We start from the raw sequence: 24,388 nt of genomic DNA, 5'->3' as shown, positions 1-24,388 counted from the left end.
ATGGGGATTTTGGTGTCTCCGCATTCCGCAGCACGCGACATAGCTTTGCACCCGATAAATGTAACCGTTTCGGAGAGAAGAGCGGCCAATGTGACGATCTGACATTAAGTCGAGTCGATAGCAAGTGACGAAAACGGACGAATTTCTCAGGTTTTTACTACATATGAACACTTTTCACATTCTCTCGTGCGAGATGGCTGCTAGTCCTCCCTTCATGCAAAATCGTAAGGTCCTAGCTCATGTCCAAGGCACCAAATCCTTCTGTAAAGTCAACAATCGATAAATAAAACTTGTATTGTACTGCTTCTTACTGGTTATTACATCAACTTAGAAGCTCTTCTGTGTTCTACTATTGTGCTTTAATGTCTCCGAGTTTCGCAGCACGCAACAAAGCTTTGCGCACGATAAATGTAACCGTTTCAGAGAGAAGAGCGGCCAATGTGACGATCTGACATTAAGTCGATTAGATAGTAAATGACGAAAACGGGCGGATTTCTATGTTTTTACTACATATGTACACTTTTCTCATTCTCCCGTGTAACGTAGCTAATAGTCCTCCCTTCATGCAAAATCTTAAGTTCCTAGCCCATGTCCAAGGCACCAAAGCCGACTAAACAGTTAATAATCGATAGCTAAAACTATTATTTTACGGCTTCTTACTGGCTATTACGTCAACTTGGAAGCTTCTTCTCTGTTCTACTATGGTGCTTGTAGTGTCTCCGCATATCGCAGCACGCGACATAGCTTTGCACACGATAAATGTAACCATTTCAGAGAGAAGAGCATCCAATGTGACGATCTGACATTACGTCGATACGATAGCAAAAGACGAAAACGAGCGATTTCTTAGGTTTTTACTACATATGAACACTTTTCACATTCTCCCGTGCAACGTGGCTGCTAGTCCTCCCTTCATGCAAAATCGTAAGGTCCTAACTCATGGCCAAGACACCAAAGCCGGCTAAAAAGTCAAAAATCGATAACTAAACTTGAATTGTACTGCTTCTTACTCGCTGTTACATCAACTTAGAAGCTTCTTCTGTGTTCTGCTATGGTGCTTTTAGTGTCTCCGCATATCGCAGCACGCAACATAGCTTTGCACACGATAAATGTAACCGTTTCAGAGAAAAGAGTGGCCAATGTGACGATCTGACATTAAGACAAATCGACAGCAAATGACGAAGACGGGGGGATTTCTTAAGTTTTTTCTACATATGAACACTTTTCACATTCTCACGTGCAACGTGGCTGCTAGTCCTCCTTTTATACAAATTCTTAAGGTCCTAGCTCATGCCCACGGCACCAAAGCCGGCTAAAAAGTTAATAATCGATAGCTAAAACTACATTCCTGGAAATGGAAAAAAGAACACATTGACACCGGTGTGTCAGACCCACCATACGTGCTCCTGACATTGCGAGACGGCTGTACAAGCAATGATCACACGCACGGCACAGCGGACACACCAGGAATTGCGGTGTTGGCCGTCGAATGGCGCTAGCTGTGCAGCATTTGTGCACCGCCGCCGTCAGTGTCAGCCAGTTTGCCGTGGCATACGGAGCTCCATCGCAGTCTTTAACACTGGTAGCATGCCGCGACAGCGTGGACGTGAACCGTATGTGCAGTTGACGGACTTTGAGCGAGGGCGTATAGTGGGCATGAGGGAGGCCGGGTGGCTTTACCGCCGAATTGCTCAACACGTGGGGCGTGAGGTCTCCACAGTACATCGATGTTGTCGCCAGTGGTCGGCGGAAGGTGCACGTGCCCGTCGACCTGGGACCGGACCGCAGCGACGCACGGATGCACGCCAAGACCGTAGGATCCTACGCAGTGCCGTAGGGGACCGCACCGCCACTTCCCAGCAAATTAGGGACACTGTTGCTCCTGGGGTATCGGCGAGCACCATTCGCAACCGTCTCCATGAAGCTGGGCTACGGTCCCGCACACCGTTAGGCCGTCTTCCGCTCACGCCCCAACATCGTGCAGCCCGCCTCCAGTGGTGTCGCGACAGGCGTGAATAGAGGGACGAATGGAGACGTGTCGTCTTCAGCGATGAGAGTCGCTTCTGCCTTGGTGCCAATGATGGTCGTATACGTGTTTGGCGCCGTGCAGGTGAGCGCCACAATCAGGACTGCATATGACCGAGGCACACAGGGCCAACACCCGGCAACATGGTGTGGGGAGCGATCTCCTACACTGGCCGTACACCTCTGTGATCGTCGAGGGGACACTGAATAGTGCACGCTACATCCAAACCGTCATCGAACCCATCGTTCTACCACTCCTAGACCGGCAAGGGAACTAGCTGTTCCAACAGGACAATGCACGTCCGCATGAATCCCGTACCACCCTACGTGCTCTAGAAGGTGTAAGTCAACTGACCTGGCCAGCAAGATCTCCGGATCTGTCCCCCATTGAGCATGTTTGAGACTGGATGAAGCGTCGTCTCACGCGGTCTGCACGTCCAGCACGAACGCTGGTCCAACTGAGGCGCCAGGTGGAAATGGCATGGCAAGCCGTTCCACAGGACTACATCCAGCATCTCTACGATCGTCTCCATGGGAGAATAGCAGCCTGCATTGCTGCGAAAGGTGGATATACAATGTACTAGTGCCGACATTGTGCATGATCTGTTGCCTGTGTCTATGTGCCTGTGGTTCTGTCAGTGTGATCATGTGATGTACCTGACCCCCAGTAATGTGTCAATAAAGTTTCCCCTTCCTGGGACAATGAATTCACGGTGTTCTTATTTCAATTTCCAGGAGTGTATTATTTTACCGCTTCTTACTGGCTATTACTTCAACTTAGAAGCTTCTTCTTTGTTCTACTATGGTGCTTGTAGTGTTTCCGCATATCGCAGCACGCGACATAGCTTTGCACTCGATAAATGTAACCGTTTCAGAGAGAAGAGAATCCAATGTGACGATCTGACATTAAGTCGATTCGATAGCAACTGACGAAAACGGGCGGATTTCTTATGTTTTTACTACATTTGAACACATTTCACCTTCTCCCGAGCAACGTGGCTGCTAGTCCTCCCTTCATACAAATTCTTAAGGTCCTACGTCATGTCGAAGGCACCAAAGCCGCCTAAAAATTCAAAAATCGATATCTAAATTTGAGTTCTACTGCGACTTACTGGCTATTACATCAACTTAGAAGCTTTACTGTGTTCTACTATGGTGCTTTTTGTTTCTCTGCATATTGCAGCACGCAACATAGCTTTGCACACGATAAATGCAACCGTTTCAGAGACAAGAGCGGTCAATTTGACGATCTGATATAAAGTCGAATCGATAGCAAATGACGAAAACGGGCGGATTTCTTAGGTTTTTACTACATATGAACACTTTTCACATTCTCCCGTGCAACGTGGCGGCTAGTCCTCCCTTCATGCAAAATCTTAAAGTCGTAGCTCATGTCCAAGGCACCAAAGCCGGCTAAAAAGTCAAAAATCGATAACTAAAACATGAATGGTACTGCTTCTTACTGGTTATTACATCAACTTAGAAGCTACTTCTGTGTTCTACTATGGTGCTTTTAGTGTCTCCGCATATCGCAGCTCGCAACATAGCTTTGCACACGATAAATGTATCCGTTTCAGAGTGAAGAGCGGCCAATGTGACGATCTGACATTAAGTCGATTCGATAGCAAATGACGAAAACGTGCGGATTTCTTAGGTTTTTACTACATATGAACACTTTTCACATTCTCCTGTGCCACGTGGCTGCTAGTGCTCCCTTCATGCAAAATCGTAAAGTCCTAGCTCAGTCCAGATCACCAAAGCCGGCTAAAAAGTCAAAAATCGATAACTGAACTTGAATTGCACTGCTGCTTACTGGCTATTACATCAACTTAAAAGCTTCTTCTGTGTTCTACTGTGGTGCTTTTAGTGTCCCCGCATATGGCATCACGCGACATAGCTTTGCACACGATAAATGTAGCCGTTTCAAAGAGAAGAGCGGACAATGTGACGATCTGACATTAAGTCAATTCGATAGCAAATGTTGAGAACGGACGAATTTCTTAGGTTTTTACTACATATGAACACTTTTCACATTCTCCCGTGCAACGTGGCTGCTAGTCCTCGCATCATGCAAAATCGTAAGGTCCTAGCTCATGTCCAAGGCACCTAAGCTGGCTAAAAATTAAAAAATCGATCACTAAAACTTAAATTGTACTGCTATTTACTGGCTATTACATCAACTTAGAAGCTTATTCTGTGTACTACTATGGGGCTTTTAGTGTCTCCACATATCGCAGCACGCCACATAGTTTTGCACACGATAAATGTATCCGTTTCAGAGAGAAGAGCGGCCAATGTGACGATCTGACATTAACTCGATTCGAAAGCAAATGACGAAAACGGTCGGATTTCTTTGCTTTTTACTACATATGAACACTCTCCACATTCTCCCATGCAAGATGTTAGCTTTTCCTCCCTTCATGCAAAATCTTAAGGTCCTAGCTCATGTCAAAGTCACCAAAGCCCCCTAAAAATGCAAAAATCGATAACTAAACTTTAATTGTACTGCTTCTTACAGGCAATTACATCAACTTCGAAGCTTCTTCTGTGCTCTACTAAGGTGCTTTTAGTGTCTCCGCATATCACAGCACGCGACAAAGATTTGCACACGATAAATGTAACTGTTTCAGAGAGAAAAGCTGCCAATTTGACGATCTGACATTAAGTCGATTCGATAGCAAATGACGAAAACGGGTAGATTTCTCAGGTTTTTACTACATATGAACAATTTTCACATTCTGCTGTGCAACGTTTCTGCTAGTCCTCCCTTCATGCAAAATCGTAAGGTCCTAGCTCATGTCCAAGGCACCGAAGCCGGCTAAAAAGTCAAAAATCGATAACTAAGTTTTATTTGTACTGCTTCTTACTGGCCATTACATCAACTTAGAAGCTTCTTCTGTGTTCTACTATGGTGCTTTTAGTGTCTCCGTATATCGCAGCACGCGACATAGCTTTGCACGCGATAAATGTAACCGTTTCACAGAGAAGAGCGGCCAATGTGACTATATGACATTAAGTTGATTCGATAGCAAATGACGAAAACGGGCGGATTTCTTAGGTTTTTACTACATATGTACACTTTTCACATTCTTTCGTGCAACGTTGGTGCTAGTCCTCCCTTCATGCAAAATCTTAAGGTCCTACCTCATTTGCAAGGCGCCAAAGCCGGCAAAAAAGCCAAAAATCGAAAACTAAACTTTAATTGTACTGCTTTATACTGGCTATTACTTCAACTTAGAAGCTTCTTCTCTGTTCTACTATGGTTCTTTTAGTGTCTCCGCATTTCGCAGCTCGCGACATAGCTTTGCACAAGATAAATGTAACCGTTTCAGAGCGAAGAGCGGCCAATGTGACGATCTGACTTTAAGTCGATTCGATAGCAAATTTATTTATTTATTTATTTATTTTTTTATTTAACCTGACAAGATTAGGGCCATCAGTCCCTCTCTTACATCTAACCAGGCATTCTACTTATTTTACAGTCATATGTTGTAGTAGGCATGTTAAACTACATCTAATACAAAAAGTGAGATAAACAATTAGAAAGGTACACCTCGAAAAATACATTATTGAAGAGAAAGATTTCAGATAGGAGTGCTGGCAGCAGGGAGTGTGGGGGGAACTCATGGTGAAGGGAGGAGAGGAATAGAGGGACATGATGAAACATAATTAAGGAAAATATAAAGGAAAAGAAGACTGCGTGGCTAATAGAGATAGATGAAGAGGAAGGCATCTCAGAAGCAAGATAGGAGACGCTAGCTTTGCTATTTGACATATGAGAGGATTGGCCTTGCACATTAATTTTGTGGAGAATTTTCATGCGGATGATAGTAGGAAATGCTTCAACTTCTTCTTAAAAGCAACAGGAGATTGAATTTTCCTCAAGGTGAGGGGCAGTTTGTTCCAGAGGCGAACAGCGGCAACTGAGAAGGAGTTTGCAAAAGTTTTTGTTTTGTGAGTGGGCACAGCTAGGATACCAGATAAGAGCGACCTCGTGTTTCGATTATGATGGCATTACACGTTTTTAATCTCTGAAGCTAGGTACTGGGGTGCTTGCGCGACGAGGAGTCGGTGAAGTAGACATATACTGTGGTAGTCACGCAGTTTGTCCGGCCGCAGCCACCCTAGCTCGGAGTATGAAGCACTAACATGATCATATCGGCGAATGTTGCAGGTGTAACGCACACAGGCATTCATGGTTAGCTCTAGCCGTCTTTTGTTATCACTACTCATGCCTTGTTGAATCACATCACAATAGTGGAGGTTCAGTAGAACGAGTGCTTGCACGAGCTGGCGTTTCAAGTTCTGTGGGAATATGTTCCGAAACTTTTTGAGAGCATAGAGAGAAGCAGACGTCTTTCGGCACACTGCGACTGTATTCTCCGCCCAGTTGAGATGCTCGTCCAAAGTTACACCCAAGTTTTTCACTGTTTTCTGATATGGTATTGGAGTACCTTCGAGCAGAATAGGAGGTAGCCGTTCGCGGAAATCTGAACTTATTAATTTCTGATGGGCTATTAAGATTACTTGCGTCTTTTTTGCGTTTAATTTAAGCCCCTGGTTTTTCGCCCATGTCACTACTAAAGACAGATCATCATTCATCAGAGCGATTGCAGTGTTTACGTCTTCAGGTCTGACGCTTAGGTAGAGCTGGAGGTCGTCGGCATATGTTTACAGGAGGACAAAACCGACGAAAACAACAGTGGTCCTAAGACTGATCCTTGTGGCACTCCCAAAGAAACATGTTTCGAGGAAGATTTTTCATTTGCGCAGACAACACATTGCTGTCTGTCTTTTAAGTAGCTTTCAAACCATCTCATTGCACTATCAGAGAAATTAAGCTGTTGCACTTTTCTGAGTAATATGTCAAAGTTAACAGTGTCAAAAGCTTTGCTGAAGTCCAGTAGCGTCAATATTGTTGCCTTTCGATTGTCGATGGCATATTTCAGGTCATCAGTTACTTTAATTAGAGCAGTGTTTGTGCTGTGATGTTTACGGAAACCAGATTGAAATTTGTCATATAGACTGAATTCATGCAAGTGTTCAGTGATTTGGTCATGAACAATATATTCAAGTGCTTTCGAAACAGCTGGCTGTATGCTAATTGGTCGGTAATCACTAGGCAGTTGCGGGTTTTCGATCTTAGGGATGGGTCGAATTATGCTTCTTTTCCATGCAGTGGGGTATATTCCGTTCACGAGGGAAAAATTAAATATGTCAGTTAAGACAGGTACTAAGATATCGGCAACATTCTTAATCATGGTTATACCGATAATGTCGTTGCCTATTGCATCAGAAGAGATTCTCATTATTGCTATTCTTGCCGTATTTGTTGTTACATGTTTTAGATGGAAGGTATCGTTGTTAGTTATCCTGTTTGGGGATTCTTGTGGACGGTAATTATCAGCCGTGCTGGTAATCAGAGGTGCAGAGAAGAATTCATTTAATTCGTTAGCTGACACATGAAAAGTAGTTTCCGATTTTGCCTTTCCGACCCCCAAGCTACGGAGATTCTTCCATAGAGTCGTGGGTTTCAGATCGCTGCATACAAGGGAGCGAGCGTGCCTGATTTTGGCATTGCGAATGCATTGTTTCACTCTGTTCCGTAGCTTTCTATATTCTTCGAAACGCTCGGTTTTCGGATCTGCCTTGAAACGCCTGTGGGCAGCATCATTATTAGTCATCCTTTGACGTAATTCAGCTGTCAGCCATGGAGCAGGAGATTTTCTTACACGGACTGTGTGCGCAGGTGCATGTTTGTCATAGAGGGCAAAGAGTTTATCACCAAGTTCATTAATTTTGCCGTCGATTGAAGGTTCTCTGATTATTTGATGCCATGAGATTTCTGAGCAATCGGCTGTTAGAGCGTCAAGGTCAATACGTTTCATGTTCCTACAAGTTATGTAACGCGTAAAGTCAAAAATCGATAAATAAATTTGAATTGTACTGCTCCTTACTGGCTGTTACATCAACGTAGAATCTTCTTCTGTATTCTACTATGGTGCTTTTTGTGTCTCCGCATATCGCAGCACGCGACATAGCGTTGCACACGATAAATGTAACCGTTTCAGAGTGTAGAGCAGCCAATGCGACGATCTGACATAAACTCGATTCGATAGCATATGACGAAAACGGGCGGATTTCTTAGGTTTTTTCTACATATAAATAGGTTTCAAATACTCCCGTGCGACGTGGCTGCTAGTCCTCCCTGCATGCAAAATCTTAAGTTCGTAGTTCATGTCCAAGCCCCAAAGCCGACTAAAGAGTCAAAATCGATAACTTGAATTGTACTGCTTCTTACTGGATATTACATCAACTTAGAAGCTTCTTCTGTGTTCTACTATGGTGCTTTTAGTGTCTCCGCATATCGCAGTACGCGACATAGCTTTGCACTCGATAAATGTAACCGTTTCAGAGAGAAGAGCTGCCAATGTGACCATCTGACATTAAATCGATTCGATCGCAAATGACGAAAACGGTCGGATTTGTTAGGTTTTTACTACATATGAACTCTTTTCTCATTGTCCCCTGCAACGTGGCTGCTAGACCTCCCTGCATGCAAAATCTTAATGTCCTAGCTCATGTCCAAGGCTCCAGAGAAGGCTAAAAAGTAAAAAAATCGATAACTATACTTGAATTTTACTGCTGCATACAGGCTATTACATCTACTTAGTAGCTTCTTCTGTGTTCTACTATGGTGCTATTAGTGTCTCCGCATATCGCAGCACGCGACATAGCCTTCCACACGATAAATGTAACCGTTTCAAAGTGTAGAGCGGCCAATGTGACGAACTGACATAAAGTCGATTCGATAGCAAATGACGAAACCTGGCGGACTTCTTAGGTTTTTACTACATATGATCACTTTTCACATTCTCCCGTGCAACGTGGCTGCTAGTCGTCCCTGCATGCAAAATGGTAAGGACCTAGCTGATATCCAAGGCACCAAAGAAGGCTAAAAAGTCAAAAATCGATAAATAAACTTAAATTGTACTGCTTCTTACTGGCTATTACATCAACTTAGAAGCTTCTTCTGTGTTCTACTATGGTGCTTTTAGTGTCTCCGCGTATCGCAGCACACGACATAGCTTTGCCCACGATAAATGGAACCGTTTCAGAGAGAAGAGCGGCCATTGTGGCGATCTGGTATTTCGTCGATTCGTAAGTAGATGCCGAAAACGGGAGGATTTCTTAAGTTTTTACTACATATGATCAGTTTTCACACATTCTCGTGTAACGTGGCTCCCAGACCTCGTTTCATGCAAAATCGTAACGTCGTCAGTCATATCCCTGGCGCCATAGGCGGCTAATAAGTCAATAATCGATAGCTAAAACTTGAATTGTACTGCTTCTTACTGGCCGATTACATCAACTTAGAGCCGGCCGCGGTGGTCAAGAAGTTCAGGCGCTCAGTCCGGAACCGCTGGACTGCTACGCTCGGAGGTTCGAATCCTGCTCGGGCATGGATGTGTTTAATGTCCTTAGGTTAGTTAGGTTTAAGGAGTTCTACGCTCTAGGGGACTGATGAAAACAGATGTCAAGTCCCATAGTGCTCAGAGCCATTTGAACCAATAACTTAGAAGCTTCTTCTGTGTTCTATGGAGTTGCTATTAGTGCCTCCGCATGCCGCAGCCAGGGACATAAGTTTCCAGACGATAAATGTAACTGTTTTATAGAGAAAAGCATCCAATGTGACGATATGTCATTACGTCGATTCGACGGCAATTGACGAAAACGGGACGATTTCTTAGGTTTTTACAACACATTAACACTTTTCCAATTCTATCGTGTAACGTGTCTTCCAGACTTCGTTTCATGCCAAATCTTAAGGTCGTCGGACATGTCTGAGGCACCAAAGCCGGATAATAAGTCAATAATCGATTACTAAAACTTGAATTTTACTGCTTCTTACTGGCTGATTACATCAACTTATAAGTTTCTTCTGTGTTTTACTGTGTTGCTATTAGTGCCTCCGCATACCGCAGCACACAAAGTAAGTTTGAAGACGATGAAGGTAACCGCTTCACAGAGAAATTTCAAATTCTGTGTCTGTGTCTATTGCCTGCTCATATTGTTTAAAGCAGGTTGCTCTGAATGCCCAGTGGATCTGATTCCATTGATACCTATTCTAAACAATCTCGGATTGGTAAAGACCAAGCTCTGCTTATACTTATAGTCTGGGAAGTTGACATATCTTAGACAGTAAAATATGATGGTTAAAGATGTCCACTGAGTATTCCCATATACACTGAAGTTAGCTTTGAACAACAAATTATTAATTGGCCACCTACTCTTGACTCAATAGCTACTAAGATCTTTCACTAGTGAAGGAGGTGACGACGTTGTTATGTCCACTAGAGGCTTCTGTAGTTTGCTGAAAATGATGTGATATAATTGTGCCTTGTGATTTTCTGTGGAGTTCCAGAGTAAGTTCTATACTGGTGCAGGACATTCATTCGTGCTGTTCTCATTCGAGGCAATCCTGGATTCTGAATCTCAAGCACCAGAGGATTATAAACAGCAATGCAACCTCTGTCTTCCTGGCTGTGCACTATTTCAAAGTGCTCTGGTTGACAGTCTCTTCTCATTGTGCAGTGCTTGTAGATTATTGTAAATGGATTATCTGCATTATTTAGAACATCTCATTCTAAACTTTCTAAAGAACGAGACTTTTCTGTCATGACCACTTTTTGTGTGAGGTGATAAATACCAGGAATTTGATTGCATTTTGAGAACCTAATGGTAACTAACATTATTGTCTATGTAAATTAATGGAACTGGATTTTTCCTGAGGTCAGCAGTTTTCCGAAGGTCGTCGTTTTTCCCGAGGTCGTCGTTTTTCCCAAGGTCGGCGTTTTTCCCCGAGGTCGGCGTTTTCCCCCGAGGTCGGCGTTTTTCCCCGAGGTCGGCGTTTTTGCCCCGAGGGCGGCGTTTTTCCCCGAGGTCGGCGTTTTTGCCCTAAGGTCGGCGTTTTTCCCCGAGGTCGACGTTTTTTCCCGAGGTCTGCGTTTTTGCCCCGAGGTCGGATCAAAGATTTTTTTTTCCCGAGGTCTAGAAATCTATCGATATATTGAAAATCCAAAGTATTTTCATGTATGTAGACTATACTGTTATGTCATGTCATCTTGAAACATTTATCCGACCACTAGATAATGGTATTTATCAAGATAGCGATATATTTCGTTATATCTATTTATTTCGATAATCGTTTTCTTAGGGGTACAGATTTATTTTGAGACGTCCATACTTTTCCCATTATCGATTCAATTCGATATATCGACTTACGTAGATGCGCACATTAAATCATGATACCGATTTATTTCGAGATATCTATCTATATTGAGGAGTCTATTTATTTCGAGATATCGATTGATTTAGAGTATCCGATTATATCGAGATATCGATTTATTTTGATATACCGACACAATTAAGGTTGTCTATATATTTCCAGGTATCGATATATTTCCATGTATTGGTGTACTACAGATATCGATTCTTATCGAGATATCGATATAATTCAAGGTACCTCCATATCTCTAGTAATCCATAAATTTCTAGATATCGCTATTTTGAGAGATATCTTTATATTACGTGGTACCAATATATTTCGAGATATCGATATATTTCTGTACCTCAATTTATCTCGATATGTCGACTAGCATCGAGATTTCGGTCTATATGGTAAGCCGAAATGCGTCTAGATGTCGATATACTTCGGGATATCGACTCATTTCGGTGTAGCGGTTGTTTGGAGGTGTCGATTTATTTCGAGGTTTCGATTTATTTCATGGTGTCGATTTATTTCGAGGTTGCGATTTTTCGAGGGTTGCGATTTATCTCGAGGTGGCGATTTATTTCGAGGTGGCGATTTATTTCGAGGTGTGGATTTATTTCGAGGTGTCGATGTATTTCTAGGTGACGATATATTTCGATGTTACTTGTCGACTGCATCAGCTTAGAACCTATTTCGTACAGAGTGGTGCGACTGCATACCTCAGCAGGCGACATTGATATCCAGACGATGAATTTTACCGTTTCCGAGAGAAAAGCGTGCGATGTGATGAATTGGCACTACTTCATTATGAAAACAAATGACGAAAACGTGAGGTTTTCTTCGGTTTTTCTGCCACTGCTGCCAACTTTCAGCCCACCCCCTCCTCCCCTTCCCCAGTCGTGGCGATCAGCTTTTGTGATGGAAATGGACACAGGAAAGTAATAACGTTCCATGAAATCCCATTATAGGGACGTTCAAGGGTAAATGTTCCAGACGGTTTATTTGCATTAAGACACGCATACTGCGCATCTACAGTGTCACATCTGCCAGATCGTTTCTATTGTCAACAGTGGAAAACAAAACAGCGTACTGAAGAAGCCATAGTGAGACGCGGTTTTTGGTAGACGAAATAATAGGAATACTCTAGCCATTGATAATGATGATCTAATGAGAATTCTGTTATTGTTTTGAAAGATACATTTAAATATGCATTGAACGTAGCTCCATATTATTTTGAGAATTATAATTGCGGTATTATGAATCTACATTGGAGATTTTGTAATGCAAAACATTTCGATCTGAGAATACTTTACGTGATAGTACGGCATTGACCTTGTGTGTCATTAGGGTAAAGTTAATTTGCCGCCATTCACATAAAATTTATCCGCCATTAACATAAAATCTATTTTTCAGCGTACTGCAATAAGGACTCACTTCAGATGATTGGACAATTAAAGAGAACTCAAACCGTTATTTTAATAGTATTCGTAGGTCCATTGCAGCATTTACCGTGGACAGTCCCTGAGCCTAGACTGTCAGTTTTATGTAGGGAGTACTACTTTAAAAAAGCACTCCGTGTTCAGGTCACAAGTGGCCTATCAGGACCATCCGACCGCCACGTCATTCTCACTGAGGGTGGAGGAGGAGCTGGCTCTCCCACTCGTTGTGGTAGTTTCCTTTGACTGGAGCCGCTACTATTCGGACGAGTAGTTCCTCAATTGGCATCGGAAGGCTGAGTGCAACCCGAAAAATGCCAACAGCACATAGCGGCCCATATGGTCACCCATCCAAGTGCCGACCACGCCCGAAAGTGCTAAACTTCAGTTATCTGACGGGAACCGGTGTATCCACTGCGGCAAGGCCATTGCCCCTACCACTTTTTATGATATTTTTCATCGTAGTTCAGGTCTGATGGCTGGGAAGAATGGACGTTTACCATGTTATGCACATTTATATTTTCACTACGTCGACACAGCTGGTCCAATTACGACCACAGGTGATGGTAGCCATAATGATTGTGCCAAGCATCCCGTGTACATTAGTTACACCCAAGTGTGTGGGCATCACAGCATTCGTGACATTTAAATTTGTTATTTCTTTGCTACTATATTCGCAATAAATTTTGCAGACAGTATCCGCATATGACGCTGAATGTACCTACAAAATTATATCATTGTACGACACATGTTTCGGGAGATACGTCATAAAAACTCAGGACAAGGCCAGACGCTGCATAGTACGGACGTGGACGCACAGCTCTAAATAAATGCCTGGTCAACACCAAGCTTTTCCGCTAGTCATCTATAAAGATAAAAAATCCCCAATATTGTCTACCAGCGTATTTTTGAAAAACCTTTATTTTGTCATCCATTTTTTTCCTGTAAAAATCGTAAAAGCCGTGCATCATTGTGTTTTTAAAAAGCGTTTCTTATTGTCATCTCTTTTTATGTATTTTAAACCATCTATCGCTTGTGTAACCTGTGGCTACAAGTCCATTCCCTTTATGGTGTAATCGAAATAATAAACAACGCAAAAAAGTGTGGGTCAATTTCTTCCTCATTTTTCGGAACTTCTGATAATAGTAAATCGTTGGCTCTTTGAGGGCGTGGTAGGTACATACAAGAGATTAGTGTAAGATTAGAATTTGGGTTAGATGCAGTGCCAGGAGGTTCTGTTTCTATCTGGCTAGCTTCAGAGTACTTCACCATCTACTAAGTGATGCGTTTCATTGTGAATGGTGTGTTCTGTGCTAGGTCTACCCTTTTACTGCACAATGCTGTTCCTTCGATGCTATTAAAACCAGGATGTTATCAAAATATATGCACAGTGGCAGACTGGAGTCTGCAGAAATATTTCCAGTGGTGGGGAGGGGGGAAGGTGCGTCGGGGCTGGAGTGCATGATTCTGAAACTGGCACTCTGTGTACAAATCAGCTGGTCAGTTACGAGGTGCATCAAGCTACAAGACCCTAACTCTATAAGCGCTACAACTGGCCAAAGCTAAGGTTTATCAGTATTGTGGAGAATTCTTATCTGGAAGAGTATACTGTAACGAATAAAAACTCTTTACTCCAGATTCCAGGGAGTGTTGGGGGCGATGGGTGAAAGTGCCCTTTTGCCTATCCTCCCCTCCCGACCTCCTCCCCTCCCCCTCCCCGTCACCCTCGCAGACGCCAATGGCTGGCCCGTTCATTTTGAGAACATCAGAGCTCCAGTAACCTTTCTGAGAAACTGTTCTTGTTGTCCTTGTGCGTCAATCTTACCACTCAGAACACCAGTGGGAATGTTGGTTATCGCTGAAATAACTGGTTTTCGGCTTTATCAGTTTCCCAACCCTTCTTTAAGCTAATTGTTAAAGCCCGTCACAATACCAGTTCTTGTAATAACCGATTTTCAGTCTTTTATTTACATTATTTTCTCTAGTAAACGTAGAAATCAAAGAAAGATTAAACAATTTTTACTTTCTCAGTTTCTTGATAAATGGAATCAAAATGTCAAATTAAATACCCTTATGATGACCTGCAGCCGTTCAGAACGAAATTAGAATTATATTAATACCGTCAGCTGCTCACGTGTGTCGATATATATCAACGGCTACAGGTGACAATGTGTGCACGTCTGGGACTCGAACCCGGGATCTCCTGCTTACATGGCAGGTGCTCTGCCCATCTGAGCCACCGAGGGCACAGACGATAGTGTGACTGCAGGTACTATCTCGCGCACGCCTCCCGCGAGACTCACATTCTCACCTTGCATGTCCACACACTACATTCGTAGTGTCCCACACCGACACACTCATTACTCGTGGAACACATTCTTACCAAGTCCAGTTCGGGGAATACGTGTGCATCTTCACAGAAGAAGGTCATGGCTGGTATTGCCAGAACCATATACTTATATTGATATGGACATGTCTTCCACGAGGAATGAGTGTGTTGGAGTGGGACTCTACGACTGTAGTGTATGGACATTCAAGGTGAGAATGTGAGTCTCGCAGGAGGCGTGCGCGAGATAGTCCCTGCAGTCGAACCATACACTGTGTCCTCTGTGCCTCACATGGATAGAGCGTCTGTCATTTTAGCAAGAGATCCTGGGTTCGAGTCCCGGTCGCGGCACACATTTTCACTTGTCCACGTTGATATTTATCAACGCCCGCGAGCAACTGACGGTATTAATATAATTCTAATTTCTTTAAATTAAATAGTCAAATAAAACTTTGTCCGATCTTCGCTGCTGGCGAGTGCTTCTATACTACAGAAAACTGGCAATATTATCCTACTGATTATAGTTTTTAGAAGCTCTGCTCAAAAATTATATTGTAATCGGTTATCACAGCACTATGCAGGCATTACGTATAGTCCAGCGATAAAGAGTGAAAACTGCGGCAGGAGAACTCTCTTTTTCGTTTTAATTTCTCTGTTTTTAAGGGCTAAAAGCAGATAACGGCATACTACGTAGACACAGCAGCAGATCAGGCACTTTCTACTTTTATCCAGAACTATGAATGATTTGTTAAATTTTAACTTTTTTCCTTGTATGATGTCGCAAGTCGACCAAATCTAACTTTGTTCTTCACTCGTACCGCATATCGTAAAATACTTCCAGACTTCCAGATGGTGCCATTCTATGTTACAACTGACGTTCGACAACAGCGAGAAACTGTGTCCAGTCTCGCGCTCTGCTTGTATAACAGGCACAGTATTGTCTCGGCAATGTTGGACCAATCCATTTGTTGCTCGTTTCTATCAGCAGTGTTATTAAAGTGGCATACATAACTTTTCCCATTTTTTTCTGTAATAACGCCGTATTTCAGTGCTATGGAAATCTTACGAATAAAAATTACTCGTCTTTTTTTAAAAAGGTTTATTTGAAAACTAAAAATTTTACTACGACATCTGTGGCTAATTGATATATCTGTTTTTACGTGGTTATCAGGAAAAAATGAAAAGATACTTGTTATAACCGAGAGCAAACAAATACTGAAAGACATCGGTTATTCAGAACTAAAATACCCATGTCGTTTTAACTGATCGGTTTTTCTATCTATAAACTGCAGTGTCGCCATAGAAAAGTGTGTCGCTCCATCAATGTCCATAGCAACTTTGAGATATGTGTTTATGCGCAATATCGGCAAATGGAAACACGAAGAGGTAATAAGCACCTGAGCGATAGAATTTATTTCACAGTCAGAAAAGTCGAGTGACAGACAAGACTTAATCACTGTAATAGAAATTATATGGAAAGCTGTGTAAAGGAAAATTTCCAGTTCTTTCGTGGATTCCAAAATTGAAGCAAATTCCGGGACATCAAGGTGACATAGTCTTATACGGATAGTATTCCATGACTAACGTAATTGGCCCACATACTGTACTGGTATACTGATAATATTACACTACTAAGGTAATTTACATGAAATAATTTACAAACATGTTACTATAACATTCGCTACTACTCATTACGCTAATTGACCTTCAGCCATTAAGCGCAAGCGCAGATCTCAGTTATGATACGTGCGCCATCCAAAAATTTATCAAGGTGGTAACTCAACACAACTACAAACGATCATTGTGTGCAAAATAAATAGAACACCTCATAAGAAGAACATGACGGGTTTGAATCATTCCCACCGCAAAGGATGAAAAATTCAGGCTTGCACATAAGACCACTTGATAACTAACCAGAAATTCAGATTAGTTGTAGCTTCGGTGACAATCGCTTTTTTACATTTTCCCCGTAAACTACATAATTATGAAACGTAACAACTACTCTAAAATATCTGCAGCAACGGACTTGCCGCGGAGGTTGCATCGGATCACGTGAGATCACCGAAGTTAAGTGCGTTGTCGGGCGTTGAAGGCACTTGGATGGGTGATCATCCAGGCCGCCATGCGCTCTTGCCATTTTTCGGGGTGCACTCAGCCTCATGATGCCAATCAAGGAGCTACTCGACCCAATAGTAGCGGCTCCGGTCAAAAAATACCAACATAACGACCGGGAGAGCAGTGTGCTGACCCCCGCCCCTCCTGTTCGCATCCTCCACGGATGATGACACGGCGGTCGGATGGTGCTGTCCCAGTAGGTCACTCGTGGCCTGAAGACGGAGTGCTTACAAAGCAAACTACTCTCCAGTGGATGGTCGTACTACTGAGACCTTGATGCCTGGCATCAACAACAGATGGCAGCACACGAGGTTGGCTTACGCCTACTGCCGAATTTTGCGATCTGTCGTAAGCCTGCGTAAGCACGTAGGGCCTTCCGTCTTAAGTGCAAGCATATCCATTGCGTTTTCTGTCAAGCGACTTGAGTGGAATATTTCATTATTTCTGAAATTTTATAGAAATGTTTTTCGTTGTATATCCTCACCATCGGTACTGAATTTACTGTAAAATTACTTGCTCACTTTTCGGAACTTCCGTTCATAGTAAATCGATACTATTTGAAGCCGTGGTAGACACGAGTCTAGTGTGCTTCACCTTCAGCACCTTCTGTGTCAGTCTCGGTTAATATGTCGCTGATTTCACAACGAACAGTTCGTTGTCTACTGAGTATACTGTCTGTTGCACGACACTATCCCTCCCACGCTGCTAAATGTAGGTCGTCGGCAAAATATGACTGCAGTGGAACAAGGGCGTCTGCAGAAATTTCCCCAGGAGGTGGTGGTGGCATTGGTAGTGGTGTGTGTGTGTGTGTGTGTGTGTGTGTGTGTGTGTGTGTGTGTGTGTGTGGAGGACTATTACTATGAAACTCACACAGTCCAGACCGCCAAGGAAAATAAACCTTGAGATTTGGAAAGAGTGTTGATCTTATACCGCTTATACTGCATATTTCAAAATTCCACCTCTAAGGGGGAGACGCAGGACATGAAAGGATTTCTGAATCATGTAGCTATTAAGGTAATTTTGAAGCTAGGCATACGAACATTTGTATCTGGTTTCTAGGTCGGAAATAAAGAAATATGTGTTCCAGTATCTTTGGGAATTTAACCTCTATGCGGTGAAATAGTGGATGAACATTTTATTTTGAGATAAATAATTATGGAAGAACTATGAAAGTATTTTTAAGGCTACATCTACGAAAATTGGTATTTGACTTCAAGGCTACAAATAAGAAAATACGTGTTTCGGTGTTTTTGGAAGTTCAACCCCTAAGGGGATGAAATAGAGTGAGCTGGTGCGTTTCTGGCGCCAGTTTCCGTCGATCGTTGTTTCGATCTTTGAGTCGCGGTCCAGAGGACACTGCTCCCTAAGCGACTGTAGTAGTTCTCTGTGCAGCCCAACATCGGGCTTACCACGCTTACACTGGACACAGTTGCCAACAAATCGCCTGCCATCGCGATATAGGTTGGGCCAAAACATGTATTCCTGAACTCGGTTCAAGGTCTTGAAGAACCCCAAATGACCCCCGTCCGCCGACTCGTGGAAATATCTGAGTGCCATGCTAACTCGTTCCTGTGGAATACAGACCTTCACTTGGCCACGGTTGGCTCCCCCTTTACACAAGAGGCCCGCACGAAGGCAACAGCTAGTGACGACGTCGCCATCCACAAACTGCTGCATATTCGGTCCCCACCCGGCGTCCTCGGCCTGTTTGCCGGCTAAGTCGAAGAAGAAGCCGGGTGTCTCGGAGAGAAGGAAATTCACCTCCAGATCCGGCTCCACGTTTCTGAAAATGGTTCATTATGAAAGCATTATGAAAGCATATCTGACAATTCGTATTCGGCTAATCTGTTACAATTTTTAAAAACTACGTGTTTCACTGGTTTTTAACTTCGAGCATAAGGGGATGAAAATTTTAATGAAATATTTATTGCGTTATATTAAAATATTTTAAATCTGCATCTACGAAAACCGGTATTTCACTTCTCAATTAGATATAAAGAAATATGCGTTATACAAACAAGAATACAAACGGCTTGATTAACAAAAACCTTGGACCCCAGCTGTCAGCATTGCTTTTTGGTCATTCAGCAAAAGACCATGCTTCAACGGCGTTAGGTTTAGAAAAGTTTAGAAAGTGTTGCAGTTTATAAAAGACATAAAAAAAACGATTAAAGAAAAAATGCTTTGCAGACCATGAACGGTCTAAGTAGGTAAAGAAGCGGATGATAAGCTAGCTCTTTATGCAAATAAGTTGGTCAGTTTAAGTTCCGAGACATGTCATGCAGCAGGAACGGAATCCTATAGTTGCTACGATTGGCTAAAGGAAAAGTTTTGCAGAATCACGCGAAATCACTTCTGCAAGTGGCTGAGAATCTCGTAATGAATAAAAATTCTGTACTGAGAATTCCAAGGTGGGAGAGGCGAGATTCCTCCCCCCCCCCCCCCTTCCCCCTTCTCAGAATCCTATCCTTCTTTACCTACAGCAAAAAATAAATAAATAAATAAAACTAGAGAAATTTCTACTGTGAAACTATTTGCATACAAGAGAACGGCCATTAAAATTTAACTCTTCAAAGTTTTAAGCCCTGCCCCGTTCGAAAATTCAATTTCTTTGTAGTTGCATTTTTTAAAGGTGTACTTGTCTAGACTCCTGGAACGGAAAGGTTTTTTTTTTTAATCCGTGCTTTACAAAAGTTTCTACAGTCCATTGTTTGAAGCAGTGTCACGGCTGCCATGAGCCGCGCGGGGTACCAGGCATGTGTCCAACGCCTTGTCACGGTTCGCGCGGCTCCCCCCGTTGGAGGTTCGAGTCCTCCCTCGGGCATGGTTGTGTGTGTGTTGTCCTTAGCATAAGTTACTGTAAGTAGTGTGCAAACATACGGACTGATGGTTCAAATGGCTCTGAGCACTTTGGGACTTAACATCTGAGGTCATCAGTTTCCTAGAACTTAGAACGACTTAAACGTAACTAAATTAAGGACATCACACACATCCATGCTCGAGGCAGGATTTGAACCTGCGACCGTAGCGGTCGCGTGGCTCCCGACTGAAGTGCCTACAACCGCTCGGCCACATCGGCCGGTCTATCATGTATTCTAGAAGAGCTGCACGGTCGTCAGTGGCGCCTGTTCTTTCTAGAACAGTTACTATCTTCATATCTATGGTTAAACGTCACCCAGCCATTGACCTTCGTCTGTGCGAATGCGCACAGGCTACCGGAAATCTTACGGGAATCGTCACCTTAGTGTGAGCCAGTAATGAGTGGATGGACAAATACCTATTAAGTACATTACGTAATCGGATTGTGGGCGGTTCGGGGTGTGAGTCTCACGGGAAGCGTGCGAGGGATAAATTCCTGCAGTCGTGTTGTTCATTTGTGCCCTCGATAGCTCAGATGGATTGAGCGTCTGCCTTGTAAGCAGGAGATCCTGGGTTCGAGTCCCAGTAGCGGCACACTTTTCAGCTGTCCCCATCGAAGTATATCAACAACACCTGTCGGCAGCTGAGGGTTTCAATTAATTATCAGTTGTGTAGGTGATTCGATGAACCCTTTGCCAGGCACTTAAATGTGTTTTGCAGGGTATCCATATAGATGTAGATGATAACTCGTCCCGTGTTGCACGTGCTCAAAAGGATTCATACTGCAGAATGCATGCAAACATACTCACCGAAAATACGGACGAATATCAAGTGCAGGCTGCCGAGTGCTGCATATCCAGCTTAGACAGATCGGCTTTTCCTGCCAAGAAGAACAGGAAGTTGCTGTCTAGGAACAATCAGAGGTAGAGGAAGGGCTGATAAATACTCCTTGAATTGCAGACTAAACGTAAATAACGAAAATACATTTTTGGTAAAAATTGGTCAAAACATAATCGTTTGCCCTCCGTATTGGATTAGCTGTTTTGAATATTGAAAATCTGACTTCAGATTCGTTTTCAGCGACATTAAGAATATATGTGTAACACTCAGTTCATGCAAATCGAAGTAATAATATAACTAAATGTTTTCCCTAAACTTTGAACACTTTTTTTTTTCGAGTAACGATTTTCTCAGAACGGCATGCAGCATAAATTAAAAGTGGTTCGATCTCTTAACATCTACCTCTGACCCCTAAAAGTAAACACTTTTCTTAGGAACTTATAGCTATAATATGACATTTGTTAATATTAACTAATTTTTGTGTAGGCATAAGGAGTGAAACAAACCCCTCAAAATCGAACTCAAAGTTCGAATTAGCACTTTATCGTTAAATTTAAGGTTGTTTCATTGCGGTTAGGTATGCGCTCCCATTAATTTTATGTATTATCGACTGATGTTATCCATTTTCAAGTTCAGAGAAATAATGTAGTATCAACTGATGTTACCCATTTTTGAATTCAGGTAACATCTGAGGTGCCACACTGCACGCACTCTGCGTACTCCAGTCTCGCAAGCCCTTGATCAAATCATAATTACGGGCGCCATTTTTTATTGAAAATCTAAAATTAAGCTCATAGTATTGTCACTCGTAATTCCCAAACAGATCGTTCGAATGTATTTTCATTGTCTCAAAAAAAAATTTCAAATTTACCCTTTTTTGCTCATTTGTATGAGAACCTGGCCGTAACGACGGAATATAGTCACTAGATTTTTTTTCAGAGACGCTGTACGTTCGCGAGAAGACTTTCGTTCTGCGCGTGTCGAAGGACATTCCTCAGATATTACTGTGTGTGTGCTACTCAGTCGTGCCATTTAAGTGTACATCTTTGCATAGTTTTCCTTTCACGATGTAAACAGTGTTCCGCTCAGTTGCTAACTGGCCAGTGAGTGGTTCCGAAGGTGTCGGATGTGCGGTGCGTTCGGTCTGCTAGGACAACAGCAGACTGGCGTGGTGCGATGGCAGAAGCAGACACTGAGGGAGCTAGCTGCTGGAACGCCAGCGAACAATTTATGCCAAGTAACACGAAGAGGACTATTCTAAAATTACGAGCCGTCTAAAACGTGTTTACCATTGGTAAATCTTGCTGTTGAGTCTGACAAAACTGACAGTTTTTCCTAGAGATACAGGAAATCCCCCCACCCCCACTCAATGAATATTTGGTTGTGATGACAGGCCGATTGGTAGTGTAGCCCGAGATCTAAGTTAGGTTGGAAGGTGGTAATTTGATTGAGAGTTGTTTACGCCAACGATTATGAATGCCGACTAAACGTTGTGCGAGCAGATTGCCCTGTAGCGTAGCCTAGTGTTTCCGTCCGCGCCACATTTAACACACTTTCTCTAACTGTGTACAAAAGTCTCACAACAGCCACGATAACTACGTTTCTGGTGGGGGGAGGGTAGAGTCCACTATGTAACTTTCACGGCAAATTTTAGTAACCGCATAAACTAACCGAAATAGAAGCGTCATTTTAACTATATTTCCTTTTGTGGGAAAATAATGGTTCTCCTCTTTTGGCAGCAACTGTAATATGTAGGCGACTTATTAGTTTTTTTTAAACTCTGAATCATGATCTCAATAGACGCAGTGCTTTTTTTACGTTACTTGATTTGTGGTCTATAGTAAACAATGCAACGAATTGGTAAATTCTTTGAAGTTTGACGTGTGTTACATAGACGACGTCTGCAATGTTCGTAAGGCCAAGTTTGCATATATTCGGTGTCTGTTTTTTTGGCCATGTACTGTATAATTAAGGGGAGGAGGATTATGTTCAAGGAGCAGTGCATTAGCAGTCTATGGAGAAATTGAGAATTTGGATCTAACGAACGGCATGCTCGGGCAGTTCGTGATATTCTGTTGACCACTGTGTAATTCGGACACAGTGATCATTGCCTCTCCCTAGTAACCAGGGGACTCGGGTGCTAATCCTGGTCTGGCACAAATTTTCAACAGTGCCCATTGACTAAAGTCTGTGCCCATTGTCAGCTAATATCATTGTTTCGGTGTTAAATAGTATTTTGTTCGCGATACTTGGTTTAGCTTTTTCATGGATAACAGCTTTGAAAAGCGTACAGGTTATATTGATATTCGCTCGTCGTTAGTCCAAGGCAACTATAGCGATTTATAAACACAGTTGTAGTTCGTATTAAGCCCACATACGTAATTGTGTCCTGTGTTTCTTTACCAAGAACTACTCCGTAAGTAATTCCCCTGTAGTGGTATTTTGTTATAGTATTTTGTTTAAATATTTATAGACTGCAGGCTTGGATGAAATATGAAACACATGTCCGAAGTTCCTGTTGATATTGCAGATACTGTTTCATCCGTACTAGGGGCCAAAACATTTCATCAAATACAGAAGGACACAATTTGTCTCGAGATTTAGCAATTTTTCGTAATAGAGGCCTTGCGTCGATATGTTTTTCTCTAATTCTTGTTTGGAATTAATCTTAAAACACACTAACTCTTCCACCACTTATTCGATATGTGTTTTCATCCCTTTCGTAGCCTAGAGTTACTAAACGGTCGATAATATTAATAATTTCCTTTCTCAATTTTATTTTCTGTAAAATCTCCTGTTTATGGTTATTGCTAACATGTTTCACGTTCTCACTTTTATTATTTTTATTTTTCTAGTTTTGTGCCTTGTAGCCAAATTTTCTTTGAATCTGGTTTTCAATTCTGAAATAGTAACAGTTGAAGGTCAAGAGAAGATTGCGGTCTATTTGAGGAGAGTGGCTTGGAGATTTTTTATAACAGACGTATACAGGTCATGGGGATCCTTACCTATATACATTTACTTCGAGTGTGATGTAGCCCATTCTCTTGTCATGATCTCGGCTGTATCGTAGCACATTGTCTCGGTTAGGTTGGAGATTTCTGTTGAGAGTTGCCGAAGTCAACGAAAGTGATTACAAAGTAAAGACTGTGCTAACAGAACGATCTCTAGCGTAGTCCAACACGTTCTTTCTGTCCTTTTAAAGCCTCTTTTAATTAAAAATAACTAAAGCTGCAAGATACAATCACAAAAACTGTATTACGTAATAGAGTAATCCCAGACTATTGTTGTGTAAGTTGTGTGCGTACACTATTTTTTTTGTTAGTGAATATACACTTTTTTACTCATTTGCTGGGTTTCAGTTTTCCCCGTTTTCTGGCAAAAAACCTTTTCCTGTGAAGGGCCCATTAGCTTGTCGGTTATATTTGTGACATTCTCGACGGTCAGTAATTTCGTGATAGTCCATCCACCGGCGTCATTGTTAACATCTGATATAGATTTAAGTATTAGGAAGGC

The 24,388-nt window shown here is 42.4% G+C and overlaps 1 non-coding gene across 1 annotated transcript; it reads left to right on the top strand.

The window, feature by feature from the left end:
- Positions 1 to 20,554: 20,554 nt before the first annotated feature.
- Trnat-ugu (transfer RNA threonine (anticodon UGU)) lies at positions 20,555 to 20,629 on the top strand. The gene has a single exon. It is a non-coding gene; the product is annotated as a tRNA-Thr (tRNA).
- The last annotated feature ends 3,759 nt before the right edge of the window (positions 20,630 to 24,388 follow it).

The sequence above is a fragment of the Schistocerca gregaria genome, unplaced genomic scaffold, assembly GCF_023897955.1.
Source record: "Schistocerca gregaria isolate iqSchGreg1 unplaced genomic scaffold, iqSchGreg1.2 ptg000317l, whole genome shotgun sequence".
Taxonomy (NCBI): Eukaryota; Metazoa; Arthropoda; class Insecta; order Orthoptera; family Acrididae; genus Schistocerca; species Schistocerca gregaria.
Note: the sequence above shows the minus strand (reverse complement) of the source record. Positions and strands in the feature narration are given on the sequence as shown.